The sequence below is a fragment of the Pteropus medius genome, unplaced genomic scaffold (assembly GCF_902729225.1).
Source record: "Pteropus medius unplaced genomic scaffold, Ma_sr-lr_union100, whole genome shotgun sequence".
Classification (NCBI taxonomy): domain Eukaryota; kingdom Metazoa; phylum Chordata; class Mammalia; order Chiroptera; family Pteropodidae; genus Pteropus; species Pteropus medius.
Window position 1 is genome coordinate 17266644 of NW_024349801.1, and position 26219 is coordinate 17292862.

At 43.6% G+C, this 26219-nt stretch overlaps 1 long non-coding RNA gene across 1 annotated transcript in view; it reads left to right on the forward strand.

The window, feature by feature from the left end:
* Nucleotides 1-26219, forward strand: part of LOC120623023 (uncharacterized) — a 55386-nt gene that overhangs the window by 4304 nt on the left and 24863 nt on the right. The window contains exon 2 of the long non-coding RNA XR_005658647.1: nucleotides 6187-6368. This is a non-coding gene — a long non-coding RNA (uncharacterized LOC120623023). The remainder of the gene's footprint in view (nucleotides 1-6186; nucleotides 6369-26219) is intronic.

Sequence of the window (26219 nt, forward strand, 5' to 3'; positions counted from 1 at the left end):
CGAGACGATACGGTTTTCGTGGAAGGGGAGAGGAGAAGGGAGGGGTGCTCTGAGCCAGGTGCCCTGGGGCTCAAAGGGACCCCACTCAGACCCAGTCCCCACCGAGCTCACAGTCTAGGCAGGTGGATACAGCAGATGCTGGGGATGGTGTAATACGAGGTCAGGAGAGTGAAGAAGGAAGTGATAAGAACTTGTAAAAAGGGAGCAGAGAGATGCAAGAGATGGCCTCTGCCAGCGGGATGGGGAGGCTCGGCCCCAAGGGGGCGTCTGATGACCTTCCCAGCTGAGACGGGATCCCATGAATGGAGGAGAGAAGGCCTACTCCCAGCCATGGCCTTTATGAAAGGCAGTGAGTAAAAATGGAGATGAGGGGAGGGGTATGAGAGGCACCCCAGAAAAGTCCCAGCGGGGCCAGGCTGGTGACGGTGCTCTGTGTGCTGGGGATGAAAGGCCTGGGCCACCTGTCCCTAGGCACTGGCTCCTCCAGGAGCTTGGTCTACGAGCCTTTCCCTCCTTTAGGGCTTCCCAGATCTCAGTTGCATCAGTGATTGTGTCTGCGCATTACGTGAAGATTGTGCTAAGAAACTTCTGCATGTATATTGTTAATCCTTTTGACGCATTCGTACAGTAAGCATGATTATTCCCTTTTTATAGATGAAAACAGTGAGGCTCAGAGCAGGTAACTGGGAGAATCAAGACTCAACCCCAAATTTCCTGATTCCTGGTGACAGGCCTGTGCATTCTCCTGGGCCTGCGAGCCGCCCTTATTGCAAAAAGTGCCATGCTTTCTAGAGTAGTTCACACACAGGACTCTTGTTTGACCTGAAAGCAGAATTTGGGAGAGTCTAGGGCAGAGATTTTTTTTTTTCCCACCCATTTTCCAGAAGAGAAAGCTAAGGATCCCGGGAGCAGAGGGTCTCCCCACCGTGAGCGGCATGTCAGGAGCTGCAGACCTGGGCGAGAGCACCAGTGTTTCATGCTGAACGGTCTTTGCTTGGGATGCCTTGTATTCAGAATTGCAGCGATACAGAAACGCGAGATCAGGGTGGTGGAGATGGGGCAGCAGGAGCTGGGGCGCAGTTTTCACCAGACCCGGCGCCTCTGAGTAGGGCTCTGCCCTGGAGCCCAAGCCAGCGGGCAGTGAGGCAGCACATCCATCTCTGAAGGGCCTTCCAGGGCGACTGTACCCTCTGGGAGTAGCTGGCTGCATCCATCTTGTAGGACAATATGCTGTTTTCACCAGAGAGAGCTACAAGGCATAAATACAGATTTCTGAACATTTTTTATGAGTTGACATCATGGCCTCTGGACACCTCTTCACTAAACCATAAAAAGCCAGACAACCCTTTCCAGAAACTGCACATCCACCCATGTCCCAGACAGAGCTGGGCATCTGCAACCACATGGCAGAAAGGACTCACCCTTTGTTGGAAAAAAAAAAAAATGGCCAGTTGTCTTGGTGCAACCTTGGGGATGAATGAAGTAGTCACCAGGGGGCCCTCTCTGCCTCTCCCGCTGTGACATCTCTTTCCTTGTGCCCTATAACCAAGCCAGAGCCTGACATGCAGACCACACCCTGAGTCCAGCCCTCAGCCTCCCTCAGCTGCCATCTTCCTTCCCATCTTCCCCATGCTCGCTGGGCTCCTTTCTGCCACAGGGCCTTTGCAGGTGCTCTTACCTCCAGTCAGACCTCCCTGAGCCCCCCATCCGAGTCAGACTCCTTAGTTATACGTGTTCCTAGAACTTAGTGCTTTCACTCTGGTGGTGCTGCGGGCATCCAGTGGACAGAGTCCCTGGTGCTGTTAAACATCCTACAATGCGCAGAACAGCCTTCCCACCCCCCAGCATAGAACTGTCCTGCCCACAACTGTCAGTAGTGCTAAGGTGGGAAACACTGTGAATCCACTTCCCACTTCCTAGAGTTATGAAACAAGGCATCACAAACTGGGTGGCTTAAAGCAACAGAAATTTATTCAGTTAACAGTTCTAGAGGCTGGAAGTCCATAATCAAGGTGTCGGTAGGGTTGGTTCCCTCTGGCGGCTCTGAGGAATGATCTGCTCCGTGCCTTTCTGCTTAGCTTCTGCTGGCTGCTGGCAAGCCTTGGAGTTCCTGGGTTCATAGCTGTGTCACTCTAGTCTCTGCCTCTGTCTTCACAAGACCTTCTTCCCTCTGTGTCCTCGTGTGTTTTCTCCTTGTCTTACAAGGACACCAGTCATCGGGTTTAGGGCCCACCCTAGTGATCTCACTCAGCTACCTATATCTGCAAAGATCCTAGCTCCACATAAAGGGGCACTCACAGGTCTGGGGTTAGAATCCGAACATGGAGACAGTTCAACCCACCATGCCCTGGTTCAATGGAAAGTTCATCGGATTCATACCCCCGACCCCAGCAAAAAGAAAAAGGGCCAAAGAAGCCTGCTCTTCTTCCTCACCGCCGCCCCACCCCCGCCTTGTCCAGTCACTCAGCCACATGACCCGTTGTCTCCTCTCAGCCTCCCTTCTCCCCGCCCCATCCACTTTGTCAGTCACCTGCACCTTGTCAGGTCTTTACCTGAGGAATCTGCCTTTGCATTAAAAATCTCTACATTAGGAGCCTCGTATTAAGTGCGTTACAGGCATTTCATCCTTGTACCAATCCTATTAGCTGGATAATCTTATTGCCTCCATTACAGACACAGAGGGACAAATGCCCAAATCATGGAGCTGGGAAATGACAGAGCTCGGTCATCTGATTCTAAAGTCTGTGCATAACTCCTGTTCTGTAGGGGGGCTTCTCCATCCCATAATTGGGGTCTCAGTTCACTCCTTTGTTTCCCTAACGGGAGCCCCCCCCCCCATGCTCCCAGGATGAGGGAGAGACTGACCTCCACGACAGCCTTTTTCTCTAGGCATCATTTTTGTTCGTATTCCTCTTTCCCTTCTAGACTACGAGGGCTTCCAGCGTAGATATAATGTTTATTTCCTTTCTGTGTCCCCAGCCCCAACACCTGCCCTAGGCAGGGCGCACAGAGCCAGTCGGTGCTGGCTGAATAAATGATGCACTCACACCTTCGGCAGGCTACACACATCGCCTTGGTACTAGAACCCCCCAGCTACACTGCAGTGAGCACAGCACAGCACAGCACTGTCTCTGTCAGAAACAACCGGAAGGTGCCTCACATTAAAACAACAAAAAAGGGTTCCACAGTCACATTAGCCTGCGTAACTCTAGGTGAGCCGACGCCAAACTTGTTTCCTTCTGCTGAACTTCTAGAGCCTTAAATATTCTAATGTGCTTTGGGAATTTTGGAAGGTAGGTAGTGTTCTGGATATTGAAGATTCTTTTTTATCCATAGAACCAGCTTTTGTTTTTTGAAAAGGCCAAGGGACACTAATCATACTACCAACAAAGTTGGAATATGCTGGACTGCACCATGGCCCCTCCAGAATAGTCTCTTCCTCGGGGTTCGGAGGGGGAGGGGGTCTCCCCTCCAAAGCCAGAGATGCCACCTCCGGTGGGCTGGGCGGGGAGGGGTTCTTCCCCCTCCCTCCCTCTGGTCCTCATGCACATTCTCCTGTGACCCTGTCCGTTCTTGTTTTTGGTTGCATCAGAGCCCACATTCCTCGAACTGAAAATGAAAGTGGATGGCCTAAAGCTCCCTGTACCTCATTAACCTCTACATTATCTCAGGGAAATTATGCCAATTATCACACCAGGGCTCAGGATTGAAAAGCCACCTTGTCCGCGCCCGACTGTGATGGATGCTCCCAATTTAAGGAGGGGGAGGGCCAGCTCCCCGGTGGTGAAAAAATCATTTGTTTTGCCAGGAGATGCTCTCTCTGGCAGACAGAGTGTGGCTTTCTGGCAGGGGAGTCCTCCTAACATATTTTTGTAAAGCAGCCTATTTCTCTGGGGGGATTTTTAAAAATAGCATAAATTGGTTAATCTTTTCTTATTGTCTTAATATAGAGACGTATAGAGACAAAACAAACAAATAAACAAACATAAAAATTGCCCATAATCCCCCTACCTGGTAGTTTCTGTTGACCTTTAAAACCAATCAAAATGAAAAGTATTACAGTATAGGTCAGTCTAGGCAATTCTAGGAATTCAGTAAGTAACAAAGTTGAGGCGAATACCTCTCCCCACCCCACCCCCGTCCTCCCCGCCCCCGCCTTTCCAGGCTCAGTCTTTCAGCAGTTTTGTGGTTCCGTTAGCCGTGGTGTAACTCGTGGAGCATAAGGGTTTAGCGCAGTGCTTCTCAGGCCTGAGTGGACATTGGCATCACCTTGGAGATTCGGATTCGGCAGGTCCAGGAGGGGCTCCACGTTTGTAAATTCAACAGTTTCTCAGGGGATGCCGAATCCCTGCTCTGCCACATTCTAGCTGTGTGATTTTGAACAAATTACTTAGCCTCTCTTTGCCTTATATTCCTCTTCTGTGAAATGGGGCTAATAATTTGTGAGGATTACATGAATTAAAATATTTAACAGGATCTATATATTGCTAATGATACAGTTTTATGCCATTATGCATATACCAGCCTATAAGTATGTATCCAACTACCAGTTATGATTTTTAATGTTAACAAGAGATAATTCTACATAGACTTTAGTACTCTGCTTTATTCACAATGATTTTCATACATTTACATAAAGATATAATTAGCCATTTTGAATTCTGCTTTACGGAAAATCATAGTTTAGATGTACATTCTGAGGATGCTCTTGTCCTCCGTCAGTGACCACACTGATTATTTCCAGGCACGAGCTAATGCGAACCATGCAGCAAGAAACATCCTTGCACATGCCCTGACAAACATTTTGTGAGCATAGTCTTAGAAATGGAGTCACTAGGCCAAAACATATGTACATTTTGCATTTTCTGGTACTTGGAAAAGTAAAATATATAAATACGCATTCTTGGGAAGTCTACATTTGTTTCTAAGCCTAGTCTGCCCAAAGTACTGATGTAACCTAAGGGCAAGTAGGTTTTTTTCCGTGGACCTTCTTGTCTTCATCTTCACAATGAGGGTGAGAAAGTACACAATGTTGACATCCTGAGCTGTATCACTCAGGTGACTCTGAACTGCTTGTTCAGCATGAAGTGAGAAGCTGAGGATCCAGAACTGGTCGAAACATGTCTTCCATGCTCAAGGTACCCCACTCCAAGAGGGCGAACCCCCAAGAAAACAGATGCCTTGCTGTCTGACATGGGAGATGCATTGACAGTAATATATACAGACCAGAGATTGCACAAAAAGTGAGTCAAATGGGGTAAAGGATCAGGAAAAGCTTCCGGAGAACAGGGTAGATGTGTTTTGCAAAGTGAGCGACAGGAGGGAAAGGCACTTTAGAGATTCAAAACAGAATGGGCAAGAGTCCAGACGCTTTGTAGCAGCTAACAGCACCTGATGTAAGTTAGGTGCTCAAGGAGTGTTAGCTGAACACAAGCTCAGCCCTCACGGGGTGTGCAGCTCACAGAGAACTAATGCCTTAGGCTCTCTCTGATCAAACTAAAGGCCCAGAAATCCTTCAGATAGGCCTGCTGCATCCTAAAGATTTTACGTTCGTGAATAGCTTAGTGAATTCCTAATGAATTCACACAATCAAGACAAGATCTGCCACCATATTACCTCTAATCACCAGGTTGGAATATGAGTATTGAAATGAACGTCAGATGGATGCTGGCCTTGTGGGCAGCACCTGCACCCTGGGTAGAAGTCCCAGGACTCTGAATGTAGAATGATGATAGTCACTTCCTTCTACGGAGATTCCGTTCCCTAGCAGATGGCCCTCAATGGCACCGAAAAAGAACTGCCATCGCATATAGATATCTTTTTACCTCCCTGTAGGTTGGGTGGCCTATAGGCTCATCCCTTAAGTATGAGTTTCACTGATGATCTCACATGTGTGCTAATGTGCTAGTAAGAGTTAGGCAGGGAAAATAAAATGACCAAATTAGGACTTTTTGAGCTTGCCAAGGCTAAAGCCAGCTTGAGCTCCCTTAAGGAAAAATATAGGTGGTGTATTAGGAAGAGTGATGTTTCATGAAATGATGGGAAGTTGCAACTGAGCCTTGTTAAGGAAGGACCTGGCAACCAGGCCTGGAAGTCATAAGCAAGTCTGATATTGACTCTCTCCACTAACTGTCCCTGCTTCTCTTCATGTGCTTGACTCATTGTGTCTCTTCTATTTCCTTACAGCCTTTCTCTGCTCCCAGTTCCCACGGTGGAATACATAGCCCCACAGATCCTGTCTGCATTTTTTAGAGGACCAGCCAGAAGCTGAGATCACCAGTCCCGCTCCTGGTCCCAGGTTCAGATTCCTAGAAGATGGAATCGGATTCGTCCACCTTGAGTCTATACCTACTCGAATCAGCTGGGTGGTGAGTAGAGTCATAGAATAACTAATGATTATTGGGGGCTCTTGTGTGTCACACATATAAGATGGGAAGTCTATGATAGAGAGATGGATCATTTCAGGAAGAGGGGAAGAGGTTGAGAAAGATTAGATGTTGCTTAGTCCCAGTCTCCATAAAACACGTTGAATACCTAGATGTGTACATCCGGCTTTGGAGAAACATCTGTTATCACACGAGAATGTTGGACTAGATCAGTGGTTCTCAGCCTTGGCTTATCATTTGAATGACGTGGGAAGGTTTTAAATGTCTTACTATCCGGGCGACATTGCCAGACCAAATAAACCATGGCATCCTAGTATCAAATTTTTAAAACATTCTTTAGATAATTTCAGTCTTCAGCTAAGGTACATAACCATTGGACAAGATCAGTGATTCTCAAATGAGAATCTAGTAAAAATGGAGAATGTTCATTTAGGTTTCAGGTGAGTCATGGGAGTCTGTAGTGCTAACGCAGCCAATGTTGTCAATGCGGCTGGTCCACAGATTATACTTTGAGTAGCAAAGCACTAAATTATCACTGAGCCCTATTCTAGTCCCAGCATCTTAAGAAAGAGAGTACTCCACAAATATTTATTTTCTGCTCTGGATCAGACCTTGTGCTAAAAGGTGAGGCACAAAAATCTAATAAGTTTCTTCCACAGAGAGGTTCTCATGTAGTCCACATAGCTCAAGAGAGGCTAGAAAAAATATCCTGTGTATAGTGCTTCTTAGTTGTGTTTGGAAGTCTATCAGGGATTTTTGGTTGTTTTGTTTTGGTTTTTTGTTTTTAAGAAAATGCTATTGAAAAGGCAGCTGGCTTCCCTGACAGGAGAAAAGCTAGCTCAAGTCTGGGGTTAAGGCCATGTGACACGGAAAGAGGTGACTTCGACATCTAGCAGTTTCGGGTAATGTGTACAAAACATGGAGTCTGTCATGAAGAGAGTAGTATGGCCCTGAGCACAAAGGACACCAGAAAACTGTAACTGGGAATTGGAAAATGATCTCCATGATGATTGGTAGGTAGACAGGTAGACAGATGCTCCGTGAAGGGACCTCCTTGTTTTTCAGTGGATTCAGTGATGAATGAGCCCACTCTAAGAGATCGTGAACATGCTTTAGGACATAACTGGAGTCCCTAATAATGACAGAACCAAAGTTGTTCCAGTGTGTATGGTTTAAGTCTGCTCATATTTCATTAAGTTATTCTATGCCAGAGAGCCAGGAGAGCATGCACAAATTATGATGCCTTGTTTCTATATCATAGAGTATGCATCTAAATAGAGAGGGGGAAAGGCCATAATAAATAGTCTGATTTTTCATTCAGCAAATATCCCCTGAGTACCTACTATGTTCCAGGCATTGAATTTGATCAGTTTCAACATTGCAGTTTTGGAGATTATTCATATGATATTATTTTTTGGTGACAAGTGCAAGCTGTTTTTCTATACATAGTTATATTTAATTCTCACCAAAACCTGAGATGGAGGAGTCAGGGTGGTGATGATTTTGATGTTGGTGATGACGGTGATAGTGGTGGTGTTGGGATATATTTTCTATTTAAGAAAGAATTTTTAATGGCCTCCAAAGTGCCGAAGGACCGTAGAAGGTCCCACAAACAATAAGTAGCCAAGCTGGGGTGAGAACTTAGATGCCCACATTTCAATCTCAGCTTCCTATCCATTCAGCTATACTGAGTAACTAGAATAGTAGCTAGTTGCTAAAGTTTAGTTTTGGGTTAGCCTAAATACTTGTGGAAAGATGAACTAAAAGTTCAGGATCTACAAAATACTATGGCTTCAAGTGTAAGGTGGGGAAGCTTCAAAATGGAAACTCCCAAAACTTCACAGATTTTTCATTTCTAGCGTGCATTATTTTTTCCTGGCACGGAAGGCTGGAACAAGAATGGGTCGTAAAGGAAACACTTCACTCTGCCTCACAGATGTACTTCTGTGCCAAAATTAGCTTCTACCTTTATAGCTAATGCACATAAAAAGAATATTTAGACAGGCACTTCACCAACGTGTGGTTAGCTTAGGAAGTAAGAGGGTCGTAAGTGCCCCAAAGAAAATGCCATGCTTTTCAAATGGCTTCAAGCTCTCTGGCCTTGCAGCATCCCATATGGTAGCACTCCCGTCCCACCCCACACTGCAGCCCGAGCGAGTCTATCCAAATGCAAATGTGGTTGCCTTTCCATAAGGCTGAAAATACTCAGTGCAGAAGGAAGATCAGGCTCCTTAGCGCAGCGCACAGTGCCTCCTGTGACCTGGCCGTTGCTGACCGCTCCAGCCTTATTTTCCTTCACTCCTTTCATCTTCCACAATGCGCTGCAGCAGAAGCAAACCACGTGCGCCGCAGTCCTTCTAGACCTCTGCGCGCGATGCTTCTAGGTCGTCGATTTTGCCAGTTCCGCTGCAGGAATGATGCCTAACAGTCCGGCAAACTGTTACCCATCCTTAAGGACTCACCTTATCCAAAAACACTTCCTAGACCAGCCTCAGGCTAGAGCAGATGGACCAGTTTATGCATACTTCTATCAGAGTATACCATATCTGTCGGTAAACCCAATCATCACCACCACCACTACCCACCCCTCAGTAATTATTGAGGGTCCACAAGGTTCCAGCCACTATTCTAATCACTTTACATGTATTCTCATTTTTAATACTCAGAACAGCTCCATGAGACTTGAAATTAAATAAATTGACAAACAAATCTTGAGCTCCTCAAATGTTAACAGTGCCTAGAACTTAGTAAGCATAGCGACCTCTCAATAATTTATAAAGCTAAATTGATAATTATTTTTTTGTTCACTTTAAAAATAGTAGTTATTTTTCGAGCAGTTCTAGATTTACAAAAATATTGAAAACATAATAGTTTCCATGTATCCCACACCTAGTTTTCCTATTAACATTGTGCATTAGTATTATATATTTATTATAAATAGTGAACCAATATTTATATATTACTGTTAACTAAAGTTCATAGCCTATTCAGATTTCCTTAGTTTTCACCTATTGTCATTTTTCTGCTTCAGGATCCCATCCAGAATACCACAGAACATTTTGTTGTTCTATCTCCTTAGGCTCTTCTTGGCTGTGGCAGTTTGTCAGATGTCCCCTGTTTTTGATGACCTTGACAGCTTTGAGGAGTACCAGTCACATGTTTTGTAGGCTGTCCCTCTACTGATGCTTTTTTTCATGACTAGTCTAGGGTTACGGGTTCTTGTGTGGTAAAGTGCCCTTTGCATCATATCATATCAAGGGCACATACTATCAACATGCTTTATGACTTGATGTTGACTCGATCACTTGGTTGAAGTTGTGTTTGTCAGGTTTCCTCACTGTAAATTACTCATTCCCCACCCCCCCACCACCTTTCACTTACTCTTTGGAGGAAATGTACTGTGTACAGGCCAGATTTAAGGCGTCTGGAGTCACGCACCCACCTCCTTGAAGGCGTATCTGCGTAATTATTTGGAATTCTTCCACACGGGAAATTTGTCTCTTCTCCTGCTTTATTATTTATTTAGACGAGTATGGACTCATGAATGTTGATCTTCTACTTTGGGTTTTAATCCATCACAACTCAATTCTGTTGCTTGTTCCAGCTCTGGCCATTGGGAGTCCTTCCTCTTAGCTCCTGTGGGCCTTTGAAATATCCCCATCAATGTGAGCTTTTCAAAGGTTTTGAGCACATCCATACTTTCTGCTTCAGGCTCATCTTGTGTATTTCCTGCCCTAGTCTTGGAGTCGGTCATTTCTCCAAGAAGCCCTGCTTCCTTTTATTGAAGAATGGTCTTAGAAACCAAGATCTGGGTACTGGGTATACTCATTGCTGTTGGGGTGTTGTTTCTTGTAGGCCTTCTCAGCTGAGAAAAATATGTGTATTACATAATGTATGTGTATAATAACTCAATGCGTGTGTGTGTGTGTATATATATATATATACATATACATGTTCAACATATAAATATTTCTATCTATAACCATCTGTAGATTAAGCTAAACATAAGTGCATACTGATAACTCTGATCCATTATCACATGACTCATTCTAGCCTCCTCACCTATTGATCTGTAAACTTCCACTTCAACAGAGAGAAACCTAAGTCGTATCATCTCCTTCCGTTTGCTTAATTGTTCAGGTCTCGTGCATAGAGGCATCAGAATTGCTAATCTGTAGAAAACAGCTTTATCAACCTGAGCACAGTGCTTATGTGTAGCTTTTTTCACCTTTAATCTTACAGACTCCACTCATTTCCAAAGTCACTCAGGTCAGCACCTTTCTTGGCACTCCCTTCAGTGAGGTGGTTTACACATTTGTAGTACAGTGAGAGTCTCTCCTCACGGTCTATATTGCTTCCTAGAACTCCCCTGATTTCCTAAATAATTTTTTAATGTGCATGCATTAAGGTTCACTCTTTGTGATGTATGGTTCTGTTATTTATTCATTTTTCATCATCTATTTATTCCCCAGTCATCCATTGTTTACAGCACTATTTCATACACTCAAAAATAAGTCGAATTAACTGATATTTAGAAAATGTCTCTAACATGGCATTAAAAGTATATCAATCTACAGAGAGGAATGAAATAGATAACCGTATCGAAGCTCACCGTGAAATAATTAGTGCGATAGAGAATTAAAGTTAGCTCAGAGTCTCCTGGCCACCAGACTGATGGAAAGAAACATAGCAGCATCAGAGGACAGAGAGATCCTTTCTGGCCTGAGTGGCCTAAGCACTGAGTGGCAGTTCTAAGAGCTCTGTACGAGGGTGAGGTGGACGAAGCTTGACTTCGGATCTGCGGGCAGACTCCCAGATGAAAGAGGTTCAGATTTAACCCTAAGTCCAGAGAAAGTTGCATTTCAAATTCCTTGCGGTTGCTCCAGGAATCCCCTACACATTCACTCAAACACATGAGATTTGCTGCCAGCATTGGAACTGAGCCTTCATAGTCATCATCATCATGAAGGGCATTTGACTTTTATGTTACATTTCTGTTGACAAAATATTCCATTTGTTCTTTCTCTTCTCATTTCCACATCCACCTGGAAGTCTTACCAGGCACATGGTCATTCCCGTTTTACAGATTAGCAGCCTGAGGGGCAGAGAGGGTTTGATTTTCTGGTGACACACAGCGAGGACAAGGGACTCAATCCCAGCATCCAGCGTTCTCCTCACTCCTCTAAAGTGACTCTTGCCATTTTTATCACCCTTGACTGCTTTAGGGACAGAACCCCGAAAAAAGCTAATCTGAACCCGAGAGTGTACCTATGGGCTTCTTTATTTCTGATTCCATTGAGAATCCACCTTAGAGGGACTGAGATTTCAATAGGGACTTTAAAGTTCCCCCATAGGCGTGTTAGGCCCAGATGTTATTTCAAAAATGTGCACAGTGGTCCTTGTCCTTCTTTGAGGGGGCGGGAAAAAAAAAAGATGTTTCCTTTTGTCTTCCAAAGTCATTCATTTTTTTAAATACCCAGGAACTAAGAAGTAAAGAATAAAAGCTTCTGAACACTCAGAGCAGGTGGTGGTCGTTCTGTTCCCTCTTTATTAGCACACGCTTATTTGGAGCTTTTTCAGTCTTATTTTACACAGAATTCAAATGTCTATAATTACTTGATGTCCAGGCTCACAGCATGTTAGAAACAGCAAGAGGAAGAGAGGAGAGTGGATATTAGAAGAATTGGACATTAGGGATTTAAAATAGGAAACCATCCAGGAACATTTAGTTCAAGGGCAAAGTAGCTCTGTGCACCTCAGTCTCCGTTAACGGACCGGTTCGTTGAAGCACAAGTGGCAGAGTCTGTGCTCAGAAAGATGTTCCTAAATTTTTTTTTAAATACAAATAATGTCTTGTACACTCTAAATGGTGGTGATTTTTTTTTTAAAAAAAAAAACATTTTTCATTCAAAATGATTAAGATGAAATAGGTAAATATGTCAGTATTTAAAGTAGGAAAGCCTTAAATCTACAGAAAGCAAGATTACCCAGTATAACTCATTAACTCAATAAACATTTGCTGTGTGTAAGTTAGACATCAGGAACTGGAGGAAGAGAAATAAACAACATCAATCCCTGTCTTCAGGAATTTCAACGTCTAATTTAAGGACCTACCCCTGGGGGTCTGGATTCCTGAGGTTTTTACGGCATAAAAGACTGATGGTTAAATCCTTGCCACTCTGTAATGTCTTCCAGGACTCCTAGAGGTGAGGATCCCTGAATCGTAGACTTAAGGCTCGAGAAGAAGTGGCAAGATTCATATGCTAAGAAAAGGGAGAGGGAGGAGGGAAAGAACCCGCTACCTTGCTGAATTTGAGCAGATAAAAACAAAAACAAAAACAAAAACAAAAAAAACTCTTATCCCAAAACTTCCACTCTGTGGATCCATGTAAACTTAGCCAAATGCAATGAATAAAAGGGTAATTTTACAGATATCATCTCTTTCACAATAACTTAGCAATATAGGTGTTATTGTCCCAATTTTGTAGAGAAGAAAATGGAGGCCCCTAGAGAAAAACCACCCTACCCAGGATTGAACCTTGGAAAACCATTCTTGGCTGGGGCTGGATGTGAATCTGGGCACTCTTCAGCCGAAAGAGGTTGGACTGATCAGAAAAGTGTCAACAATAACAGGTTACTAACATGCTACCAAAATATCTTTAGGATTCCCTTTCCGAGAGAGGCTCGTGCTAACTCCTCATTCATCTGTGGCTGGGTTTCTGATACAGTCCCATGTAATGCGGCCGCTCTGTCAGTCAGGGGTATGGCACGCTCCAACTGGGTAACTAGAGTAGAGTTTAATAGAGAGGCTATTTACTAGAGGTATAGCACCAGGTAGGCATGGGTTAGCAAGCCGTGTACACTACGAGACGTGTACGCTAACCCAGGGCTAGTAAAGGAGGAAGGAGAAGGGCATAGGGATTGGGATCACGAGAGAGAGAGCTGAGAGTAGAAAGAGTCCTAACGGGAGATGCGACCTTCCTCTGAGGGGTTTAGTCAGCCATCGTGAGCCACAGGGAGGGAATAAATGCCACGACCTCATCCCTTTCTCCTATCGTTTTCCTGATGGTTTCCCCATTGGCCAGACTCACCTGGAAATCGATGGGGAAGGGACCCCCATGATGTAGACGATAAAGTTCTCACAGAGCAGAGTGAAAAGGGGAATGTACATCTAGAGAGGCAACTAAAACATTTCTTTCCCAGCCCCCCTTATACATTCCAACATGGAATCAACTTAGCTCAGTATGAAAGGATGCTTTGCCATAAAAATCAAAAGCAATCTCATCATCCTTCTCATGATCCTGCTTAGTACAGCCCTCCAGGTAGCTAAGAGTATTGACTAGAACTGGCTTAGAAGTCGGGATACATTTGCCATCCTGGCCCTAACAAGCCTGGACTGTCTTCCTTATTTTTCTTTGGTTAGATTGGATTGTTTTGATGCCAACAATACTTTATAACTTCTTGCGATTTGCTAGAATCACGGCCTAGATAACACTTGGTGGATTTAAAATAAGGAGACAAGTAATGTTGTCATGAAAGACACATTAGACTTCACTTTAGAAATCTCTATCTTACAAACTGGGTGACCTCAAACAAGTCACATGCCTCATTGGAGCCTCCGATCTCACCCAGATGAAATAGGAGTAATGAAGTTACCTCTCAGAATGATACAGTTTTGACGGGCTAAGAGTACAAAGCAAATACACAAAACCGTTGCATCATACACAAGAAGGTGAAGATTTTTCAGTTCACTTATTATAGTAAGGCATCATAGTCATCAAGAAATCCAGCTCTAGGTCAGAAAATGGCTTTGAACCTCGCCTCCAGAACCTCCTAGCTGGGTAACAATGAGCAAATGTCAATATTCTCAAACCTCAGTTTCCTTATCTATAAAATGGGACTAACAGGAACATCTCCCTCACAGACAGCTATTTATTGGTTCGCGATAAATACTCAGTAAGGATAACCATGGGTGTTAGTTATTAGTGCATTCCCATATTTGCAAAGGATGCCTTCACAGCAGTGGGCAAGTCCATAAGCCATTCATTATCTCAACAGCACTTACTGTGCCCAGTTAGTCTTTAAGATGTATGATCTAGCTGGAGACAGGCACATTGTAGGCACCTCTACTTCTCCTGAGACCACAGCCATACACAGAATTAAACTCCTGAGGGCTGCTCCTTCTGAACATTCCTCCTGAATTTTGTTTACCCAAACTGCAGAGAACTGTACTTTCGTCTTGTGATTTTCGATGTGAGCTGATTGAACTCACTGGCTGGGGGGTCAGAGGTTGGTACATCTCTTGTCTGCTGCTGACTTGCTGGCTGACCCATATGTAAACCTCAATTTCTCTAGGTCCCATTAAACTCCATAGATAGATAGAGAGATGATAGGGTGTACACTAGACAACCCTCTCAAAATTTCCATTTCAAAGACTCAATGACTCTATCAGCCATTCTTTGAAAGCAAATCCATTTGCTTTCAGAGCTCCTTCATCACTCTTCACACATGGAAGAGCTCAAAAGAACACACAGATATCGAGTGCCTACTATGTGCCTGCCACCAGATTGCTATTTAGGATATTTTCTGAAGCAAAAGGTATTTTCCTTACTTCCGCAAACCAGCCACATGCCACGTACCTCCAGCAGAGTAGAACTAACAGGAATCTCACCTTCGTTAAATCCTGAAATGGACCTAAAGTCCCCGAATTCCAAATGGACACACATGGCTGAGTTTTGGTTTATACTTAAATTTCCTAAAATGAGAAGAGAGAATGAGCCGAGTGCGGGCTTCAGTCTAAAGAGCCGCACATGCGTCCTCTGGGCTCACGTCAGCCCTTTCATCCAGTTGTTATAGTTGCTGGGACAGGAAGGGAACAGCAGGGGCCAGAGTTTCCCCCCCACCCTTAGAACAAGAAGGGGGACATGCAGCAGATAAGAGGCGCCTGGGTGTTTCAGCATTTGGAAGCGGAAATAGAATTGCTATAGACATGCCAGTTTGATCTGCAAAGCTTAACAGCCCTTACCCCTGCCCCCCATCTCTTAATTCTGATTACTGCCAGACTGAGCTCTCTATCCATGGGATCTGAATGCTCTTTGTAAGAAAGGTTTCATGGTGAGGGAGGGGGGCTAGCGGCCTTATTTTACCAGTGGAGGCTATTATCTTGCAACAGCTGTTTATAGTTAACTGCAGCCCATAGTTACAGCCTGAACGTTGGAGCCTTATTTAGTGCCTGTGGATTTGCGGTGAACGGAGTTGGGCTTAACTCTTTCTTTCCCCTGTAGTCGATGACTACCGTGGGCATTTGGAGTGGAGAGGATGTTCTGCTAACAGAGAGTGGAGTTAGACAGGAGTCAAGTAGAGCAACCAGTTCTGCCTAGTGACAGTAAATATCAAGGTTTCGCTATGTGCGAGGGATGTGTTGAGTACCTTGTGGACATTATTTCGGTGCATTTGGGCCATCAGTGCTCTAACAGTGGTGTGACTCTGCCCGGGCTCGGGCAGCACATGCTGGGATCCAAGTCCACATGAGTCCAGTGACAAAGCCAGAGCGCTTAACTCCCATATTGTGCTGCGTTACGCTGTCTGTTAACCCCGAAGCATCGACTGAGGATAGTCTATGTGCCGGACTCTCCGCTATGGACAGAGTCCCCAGTGGGTTCTCAGGCTGGCCAGAAAGGTGAGCAAATACGGGCGATTCTCTGAGAATGGAGAAAAGCAGTGGCAACTACAGAAGCGTCTCACCCTACCTAGGGTGGAGAGAGTAGATCAGAACTCAGAGGGGTGTAAGGAAGGGGGAGAGTTTACCTTAAAAAAAAAAAGTGAACAACTAATTTCAAGAAAGGAACACAGCTGTAAAAATAATTAGAAGGAAGCGGGATGGGCAGGCCAGAGAGGGGCTGCACAGACAGGGCCGTGGCGGGGACCTCCACAAGCCCCAGAGCACCGCGGCTGCCCCGCCAGGGGCTCGCACCTGGTTCTCCAGGAACGGGCAACACGGTCCTCACATCTGCATTTTAGCAAGACGAAAGATCACTCCGGCTGCCGTGGGAAGGTGTTTTGGAGCGAGCAAAAGAGGGGATGTGAAATGTTAGAACATACTGTGAAATCCAGGAGGAGGAACCAGGCCAGGGCTGTGGAGATGGGCAGCTGACACTTAATTCTAGAGATGAGTTGCAGGGAAGAACACACACAAATGGTGTTCGGTTCCCTTGGCTCACTGAAGACTAAAAAGAGGTTAAATTTTCCAGTAGGAAGGTGGAAGGAACATTGCTCAAACCACGAACTCAGCCCCAAATGACATACATTCCTGAGGCTTACAATGCTAATCCGTGGCGGCGTTGGGGGTGGTGGTGAGACGGCACACACTCACACACACACGCACTCACACACACACACACACCTCACACACCCCCTCCTCACACACACACACACACATCTCTCTCTCTCTCTCTCTCTCTCTCTCATTTTCTCAGCACGTCTGGAATTTTTGTTCTCCCTTTGTTTGACTCCAACATCTTTCCTGATGACAAAGAAAACCAAAGTTTTTGAAATCCGCTGTTAAGCACAGAGAGAGGCGGAGTCGGAAGGGGGGGGCGGCGTTGGCTGACTCCTATCTTTATTCTCCGCCTTGGTACCCAACAATTCGCAGTGGGAGAGAGAGTGGCTTGCCAAAGGGCTCTGTGTGATGGGGCTAAACTAGAAGAATATGTAAAGTTCAAGATGAAAAGACAGCCCCTGCCACTGAAAACTGAGCTGGGAGCTAATGGAGCTGGGGAAAGGGGCCTTTATAAAGAAAAGTGCTTATTTGCAAACTCGTTTCTCTGCAGCAAACGCTCCCAGGACCTCTGGCAAAAAGAATTCCTGGACACAGGCCTTTCCATTGAGCTGTTAGTGATCTGTGGTTAATCACCTCTGGCCAGGCTCCCCTCTGCAGCCAATCTGTGGGATGTCTGCAGAGGTCCGAGGTGAAGGTTTTGCCCGTGTAGTTCCAATATTCACCAAAGTTAAAGGCTTAACAACTGCAGAGCTAGAAGAAACCTGACTTCTGCTCTAAATTCCAGGTTTTCGCTGTGGCAGGAGTGGCAGGTCAGACAAAGCAGGGAGAAGACAAGGCCACCAGGAGAGGCCTGTGGCTCAGCCGTGGTCCATGACCAAGTTGTTGCTCCTCATGCTGTGAGGGTAGTCTAGGACATGTGACTGTCACTGCAGGAAGATCTGCCCTGATTACGAGAAGTGAGAAGTTACTGCCATTTAGGCACAGATTTGCTTCCACTGGCCAAACAGACTGAGGCCGCTTCCCTAGGCTCCCATTATTGCACATCAAAACAACACACACCTTTCCCGAAAAGAGAATGTATTTGTTAGGTTAGTCAGTGCTCCCCCAAAAGTGTGTGTGTGTGTGTGTGTGTGTGTGTGTGTGTGTGTGTGTGTGTGTGTGTGTAGAGAGAGAGAGATTAATTTTTAGGAATTGGCTTATGTGATTGTGGGTCTGGCAAGTCTGAAATTTATAGGGCAGGCTGGAGACTCAAGTCTTGAGTGCGAACCTCAGTATACAATAGGCTAAAAACTCAAGCATGGCTTCTAATGTTACAGTCTCGGGAATTTCATCATTTAGAAACCTCTGTCTTTGCTCTCAAGGCCTTGAGGTGATTGGAGGGGGCCCACTCACATTATGGAGGGGGCCCACTCACATTATGGAGGGGGATCTGCTTCTCCTAAAGCCTACTGATTTAAGTGTAATTATATCTAAAAAATACTTTTACAGCAACATCTAAACCAGCGGTCCCCAACCTTTTGGGCATCGGGGACCGGTGCTCCTATGAGAATCTAATGCCTGATGATCTGAGGTGGAGCCGAGGCAGTGATGCTAGTGCTGGAGAGTGGCTGCAAATACAGACAAAGCTTTCCTGGCTCGCCTGCCGCTCACCTCCTGCTGTGTGGCCCAGTTCCTAACAGAGCACAAACTGGTACCTGTCCATGGCCCAGGGGTTGGGGACGCCGGTTCTAAACTGTTGTTTGACCAAATAGCTGGGCACTGTAACCTACCCAAGATAGTGCATAAAATTACCCATCACAGAAGTTACTCCAACAGGGTCCATAAATGTGCCCGTAGTGTGTATTGTGGGATCCTGACGGTGAAGTCCCTGTTTGGGATTTTTATCCTTCCTTCTCTGACTAGTTTAACGCATGCCATTTCAGATCTATCTGTATCCTACCCATCTCTCCATCCCTGACCTTAGAATTCTAGAGGAATTAAAACCTATGCCCAATCCAGACTTCTTACCTATTCTGAAATTTAAATTAAAAGCAAATCAGTAAATCATGAGAAGATACGCAGAAGCCAGGACTCTGCTTCTAGACTGTCGATACAGTAACTGGCACGAGCCCCTGGCAGGAGATGTTGAGGAGTCTAGAAACTCTTCATATTCCTGTGGCTTTTTATGTTCTTTCTTTGTTTAAACCAAGAGACAACACAAGGGGAGAAAAGGTGTAGGGAGATACAAATTCAGAACAAAAATCAAAAAGCAGTAAAATGGTACTCCATCTTATTCCAAAAGATAACGTATCGCTGCCTCATATTCTAAAGGCCAGCTCACGTAAGGGAGTGGGCAGTCTATCCTTTGGGTTGGGGATAAAGGTCCATCCTGGGGTTTTCCAGATCTCTAGTGAGCATGTTCTGGGAGTCCTCATTTTCTCTAAGAATAGGTCATATTTATAAATACAGGTGGAAAGTCATGGTATAGGCCCTTGACTTAAAGATTATGTCCTAAGACCTTGGAAAATTCATCTTCATATTCATGTTCCAATAGCACATAATTTACCCCACAGAATTCAGTAACACATAGCTAAAAATTGGAGTGATCCCACTAGTTCCGTAATAAGAATCACTCATTACGTGATGAGAAGAGAAAACCATTTGAGTTGTAGATACAGGTAGTCAGGTTAAGGACACTTGCAAGTTGAGAATCATGATTATTCCAGTGTCACAGTAAATATTCATGGACAGGCCTCAGAGAAATTACATACTGTAGAGCCTTGAGGCCTCTTGAGTACAGTCAAAACCTAACTTCCTTCTGTCAGTGTCAATGCCCAAGACACCTCAGATACCTTCTGATGGGCACGTCCACTAGCCAAGGTACTCTCAAATCTGTGCTCTTCCTTCTAGCACTCCTTGCCATTGTGGTGGACAAACACAGGCTTAATTGCTTGTACGATGGTCTTTCTCCTCTGTTGTATAGTGAATTATGTAAGGACAAGATCTGAGTTCAGTTTAATGCTTGACATACTGAGTAAGCTATAGTTCCATGAATACTCATTAAATGAATGAATAGATCAGCCAACCAACCAATAGTCAAGGTACTACATCCCTCAGGTGTGACTGGATAGGAATTTTTATCTACATGGCTATGTCTACTTCCAGTTGTCATTGATATGAATAAAACCTTAGTTTTCCTCTACATTGCCTTCCTCCTTTCGGAGTATATACTTCGATAAATTGCTCCATACTTTCAGGAATATTTAGAGGCTGCCACATATGAAAGACCATTTTCTAAGACCTCCATTCCCTATGAAATTAATTCCTGGGAAACCATCATCAGTGTATGTATGGTTGTCAACTACCCATCTTTTATCTTCCGTTTCCATAAAATAGTCTTTTTAAAGCTTGAAGAAAATCTATGGTGTTTGTGTTTCTTCCACATTTACTTAGGTCTTTCAAAATGAAGGTGTCTGGGAGCATATGTTAAGTGAAAGATATTGATCAAAAACCCCCTATAATGTCGTGTTCCTCTATTTGTTGTCCTCATCTCGTGCCACTTGCCACCATTACATAAAAATACAAATAGCAATGTGGTAACTAGACATTGGGTCTTGAGGAAGGCGGTTAGAATACACAGAGAACCAGAGAGACATGGTCTCGGCCTTTATGAGTTCGCACTCGTTAAAAGATAAACTGAGACAAATTAAAATATTTAAGAGTTTATTTGAGCAAAAATCAATCGGAATTGGAAGTGCTTAAGAGCGTCCTGCTAACAGGAGCCAGGGGAAAGACGTATAGAGAAAATGCAGAAGCAAAGGAAGGAAAATATTTGATTGTCTATAGCTTATAGCCTCATTCGCTCTTCGTAACGGGTTGTCTTTAGTGTTTTGATTTTGTAACTTCGAGGCATTTGCAGGCTTAGGTTTTGGTTTGCTTACGGAGGCCTCCACGGATTAGAGCCACATCACTCTAATGGCCTCCTTGTTTAATTAACACAGTAGACGTGGGAAGGCAGGCATTAAGCGAGTATGTTGAGCATAATGAAAGTTAACAGAAAGGATTTTAAAAGTGTGATGGGAGCATAAATCATAGAACTGAATTAAACTGTGTCAGGATAGGCCAACTTAAGAACAGGACATTTAAGCCGAGAATTAAAGGCACAGGTAGGAGTTAGCCAAGTGAACAGAGTTGGGCTGGGGGCACCTTAGAGGCAGAAGGAAGACAGGTTACGAAGACTCAACACGGAGGAAGAACATGTTGTAGTCAAGAAAATAAAAGAAGCTAGAACACTGGCAGAAGGGGAAGAGTTCTGCCACTGCAGCAGACACAATTTTGTGCCCTTCAGTCTTGGATGCTGTTTCCCTCCTCAGTCTAGTGCACACTTGGTTCAGTATTTATCTGTGTCCTGAAAGTTTGCTCAACGACGCCCCAGTGGAATCCTCCTCCTACAGCTCTTCACACAAAATTCGACCAAGGTGCTCATCAGTTTGCAATTCTGCCATATCACTGTGTCGTCTGCGTGGTGGTGGCCTCAGTGCACTTCACTCCCTGGATACAGCGGCCCTCACAGAGAGGAACTCAGTGCTTTTCTCGAAATAAATTGAACTGTTTGATGTAGCAACTTTTAGCAGGGAGCATACCCCAGAAAGTGTCTTGCCCCCAATCTCACCTAATATCGGGTCACTTTCTTCAGTCTTTCTGCCTGGCAGCTAGGCTTTCTAGCTAATTATTGTCCTCAAGAAGGCCCACAGAGGGCAATGAATGTAAGCTTCTGAGTTTAGGAATATCTAGTATCTACACAAGAACATACTGGGAGAAAGTTTTAACTAGGGTACAAAGATTAATAGTCTGGGCTTAAAAATTATTATGAAGATGAGAGGGAAGAACGAGGTTTGAATGAACAAAGCCATGTCTAATAAAACATTCTTTTGGTATCAAAGGCAAGTGATGAGCAGTGGGACTGACACTGAGTTTATAAACATCATAAAGTGTCATGGATATGGTGAGCGGGGAAACCTGTCACAACAAGATGAGGCCACAAAGATTAGGTCAGCGCTGAAGATCCGACAGCATTCTCAGGGTTGCTTCAATGGCGGGGGGTGGGGGCTAGGCCCAGTGACGAGAGCTCCCTGCCTGGTCCTCAGACCCAGTGTGCGCCTCTTCAGCGGCCTGGGCTCTGGGCCCGTCCTCTCTTTCTCAGTAGGCAGCCAGCCCCTCGGTCTCTTCCACGCTGGAGTTTTCCTTTGGGCTCATCGTCCCTGGCAGATAATATGCTCAAAGGCAACTGTGTGTGTGTGTGTGTAGGATGAGAGTATCGATAACAACAATAACAACCACAACTGTAACAACAGCAGTAACGAGGCATTGTTTAAAAAAATCTCTTCACCTCTGTGAACTGCCTTGCTCTCTTGGCAGATCTTAATGTTCACAGGGTGCCATCAGGAAGGGGCTTAAATGGTAGTGTGTACACATAAAAGATCACTGGAAACAGAAGGAGGCATCACGTTGTAGTAGAAAAGCATCAGTTTTTTCCTCAGGTGAATCTGGAGCAAAGCTGACTTTATTATATTCATTCACTCATTTGATCGTTTGTTCATTCCTTCATCGGCAAATGTTTATTCCATGACTTGACTTAGAACACCCACCATCAATAATACACCATATTTGCTATCTACCTCTAAGCGTGCTTACAGAGTTGCCAAGGTGAGAAACACTTGAATTGCAAGTCAAGGCATACAGTCCTTTGATGTACAGCTTGTATTCGAGATCACTGTTTGTGTTTTCTACCACATAGTATGAAGAGATTTACTCTTCCATTTGGCTGTCTTGGGGAATCTTGTTGCATCTCAGTGTTTAGGATGCAGAAATGCTGTTGTCTAATTTTTTTTATGGAGCCCCCTGGAGTCATCCAGTAAGAATTTTGGCTTTGACAAATACTTTATATTTTATCTCAGACCATTCTAAATATACCTTCCAAATTGCCAGTATTCTATCAGGAATATTTGTAAAATGTGGTGATAAATAATCCAAAATGCAATTTTATTTATATGGACACTATACTAGACCTTGAGCATAGAACCCTAAACAAGAGCAGTCCAGCTCCTGCCCTCCTGTAGCCCAAAGCCTAGAAGGGAACACAAATGCTATGTAAGAAAATACAGTAAGTGCGAGTGTTAAAATAAGAGAAGAACAGAGGAATGTGCAAACACGCAGCAGAAACCTAACTCAGGTTAGGGGTCAGTGACATTTAATAAATATTTATGAATGTGTAATCTGTAGCGATTCAGAGGCAGAGGTGGAGTCAGGAAAGGAAGCAGTGGGACCGAGAGTGTTCCAGTCACCTCGGTCTTACCAAGATGGGGTGTTAAGCCTGCCACCTAAAGCACAGAGGTTAATACCAGATGCTCAGGTTCAAATCACACCTCCGTCACTACTCTGCGACTCTGGGCAAATTACATAAGCTTACTGGGCCTCAATTTTCTCATTTGTAAAATGTAAAACTATAATGTCCCATCTTGTCGCATTCATTTGGATACTCAAATTCAAGCATAAAAGCCTCATAGAAGAGAGCATGGCTCATAGTGTCAGCTGCATAAACATTAGCAATTACGACCATGATTAGAATCATGATTATTACTATTGTTAATATTGCTAGCTAGGTAATTTCGGAAGAGACGTATAAACACGCAGAGCCTCAAGTTCCCCATCCATAAAGTGGGAATACTAATAGCTTCATTGTTGGAGGTTTATTAACCAAAATGGTAAAAAGCATGTGCATCTTACAGGTATCCTGTCGATGTTCAGTGGATACTATCTGGTATTCATAGCAACAGCCTAAACCTTATAAAATGCCTTGGCTTTGGCCCTGGCTGCTATTTTCAGGCTATGTTCACATGTACATACTGACAGGGCTTCCTCCTCCAGGTTTGCCCAAGGCAACAAAGCTCATGTAGAAGAAGACAGGTCAAGTGTGCCACCCTCACCCAGATGGAGAAGGGCCACCCTTCACAAGTCTTCCTTGCTTGGCAAGGGCCATGTTAGCGAACCCAGCACTACCCGATGCCTGCATCTTTCCTTTATAAATCGTTTAATGATGGTGCTTCCGACATCCCCAACCCAGAACAGTTTCCCATGTCTCTTACTCCAAGTATCACATTCAGCAGGGGGATAGGTCACCAACAAAGAGGAGGTGGACACAACTAGGAAACACTTGTGCCAACGTCTGTCAAGAGAGCCGCGATGACCTTTCAGTGTCTCCCCTTGGGCTCTCCTTGATCCAAGTCTGGGAGGCAGAAGACTGAGCTGCTCTGTGCAAAAAGAATCCATCACCCAGCCATTTTCCCAGGTCCCATTAAAATGCTGACACCATTAATCTGACTACTTTACTTCTCATTATGCAGAAATGTGCTCTTGATCAAAAGTCCCCTTGTGTAGCAGACTGATTCATCACCAATAGCTGTGGGCCACACACCAGAAATTCATAATCAGCTGACATTATCCACCCAAATCATTCCCAGGATTTGAAAAGCTCAGAACCATGTCTGTCACTGGGAAGAAGCAGCCACACCGGATGCAATTTGCAAATAGCCCTGTCAGTTAAAACAACGACGTACCCTTTGAACAGGGTTAAATGAAGGAATGAACCATCTCCCTTTTATGTGTTTGGGTCATCTATTTCCTGAGAGATCACTCGTATTGACTCCACATGGGGTCAATTTTGAATCTTAGCATCTGGTATTAAATTCTGTGCTTTAGGTGCCAAGTTTGACTTTCACCGCTCACTGGGTGTGTGACCTCGGTCCAGTCACTTACATTCCATCCTCGCTTCCTTATTCTGTCTCTAACTGCCGCATAGAAGTGACCTGGATTACGTAAAAGTCTCTGTTCTCTGGGCAATAACCCCTCAGTTACTAGCAAGTTGGGTGTTTTTTGTTTTTGTTTTTGTAATAAACAGGGTCCTAACCAAACTTGTTAATAAAACTGATAGCTACCTAATTCCCTGAGAGGTGATCAGGTGCATGTGTGTGCTTTGTAAGCATCACAGTAGTGATTTTTACAAACTGCCATAATGTCACAGGGTTGTTATGGGAATTTAAAAATTAATACATATAATCATACCTATAACTTTATGGAATCAGTTGGAAAATGTAGAGAAAATCTATGATTTCTTAGAAGAATATAAGTTATCCAAGTTGACTCAGGAAGAGAAAAACTAGAATACTCTATTACTTTAGATAATATTGGAAAAGTAATTTAAAATTTATCACTGAAAAAGGCAACAGGATAGACTAAAGTTGACTTTCATACATTTATAAAACAGACAATTCATATGTTATAGAAGCTAGTTCAGACCATATAAAAAAAGGAAAACTAACCAGTTTAATATGCAGCCCGTAAAATATCAAAATCTGATGGGGGTAGTATTAACAATGCAGAGCACTTTTACTTATGAATATATAAGCATAAATGGTAAATGAAAATGTTAACAAATTGACGGAGTGATATACTAAGGACTAATAACACCTATGAGAAGCAGCAAAGATGGCAAAGGTTTATTTCAATTCATGAGAAAAGAATGGATTATTTTTAAATGGTGTTGGCACAACTAGCTATCCACCTGGAAGGAAACAAATGTCCAAGACCGTATACAAAAATATTTATAAACATTGATGTCTTAAATGTAAAAATAGAATTCTCTATAAAAACCAAGAAATAGACATAGAAAATATAAAGGTAGGGAACACTTCTCAACCAAATCTGAGAACCCAGAAACTTTAAAAGAAAATAGACACATTAGTTAAGGTGGAAAATGAAATTTCATAGAACAATATAATATACACAAAGTGAACATGAAAATAATATTTCTCAAATGTCTTTGCATTGCATATGACACCAAGATTACAATATTTAAGTAATCTTACATATGGACAAAGAAAAACTCCAAAGGAAAAATGGGCAAGTTTATGAGTAAACACCACACAGGAGAACAAGTATAAATGGCTCACAAACATTTAAATATGTCCAGACTTAGAATGAGAAGTATGCAAATTAAACTAACAGTGAAAATAATCATTTATACCTATGAATGAGTTTTTAAAATTTTAAAATAGCTATTATTGTGTTATGATGGATACAGGAAAATGGGTACCCTCATGATTACTCATGGAAATCAGAATTGTTAACTTGTATTGTGAGTAACTTGGAAACATTTATGAAATACACATACTCTTCAACCCAATAATCCTAATCCTGGTAATCTGTCCCACAGAAACAGACCTCCATTTTGGGAGGATACTTGTGTAATAATATTTTGAGTATTATTCTATATTAATATATTTGGAATCAAAATAGATATTGATATATTTGGAATAAAAGTAAACATGTACATAAACATATACAACACATAAATACATATACATTAAAGTTATAACTGCCTTCAGAAAGGTAGTCATATAGTTCATATTTTTCTGTATTGTGCTTTTCTAGTTCAACAGTACCTCATGGATATCTTGTCAAGTCTAAAGGTATGCTTATAATTCTAGTTAATTCTGAAGACTGTTTTTGGTGTGGGA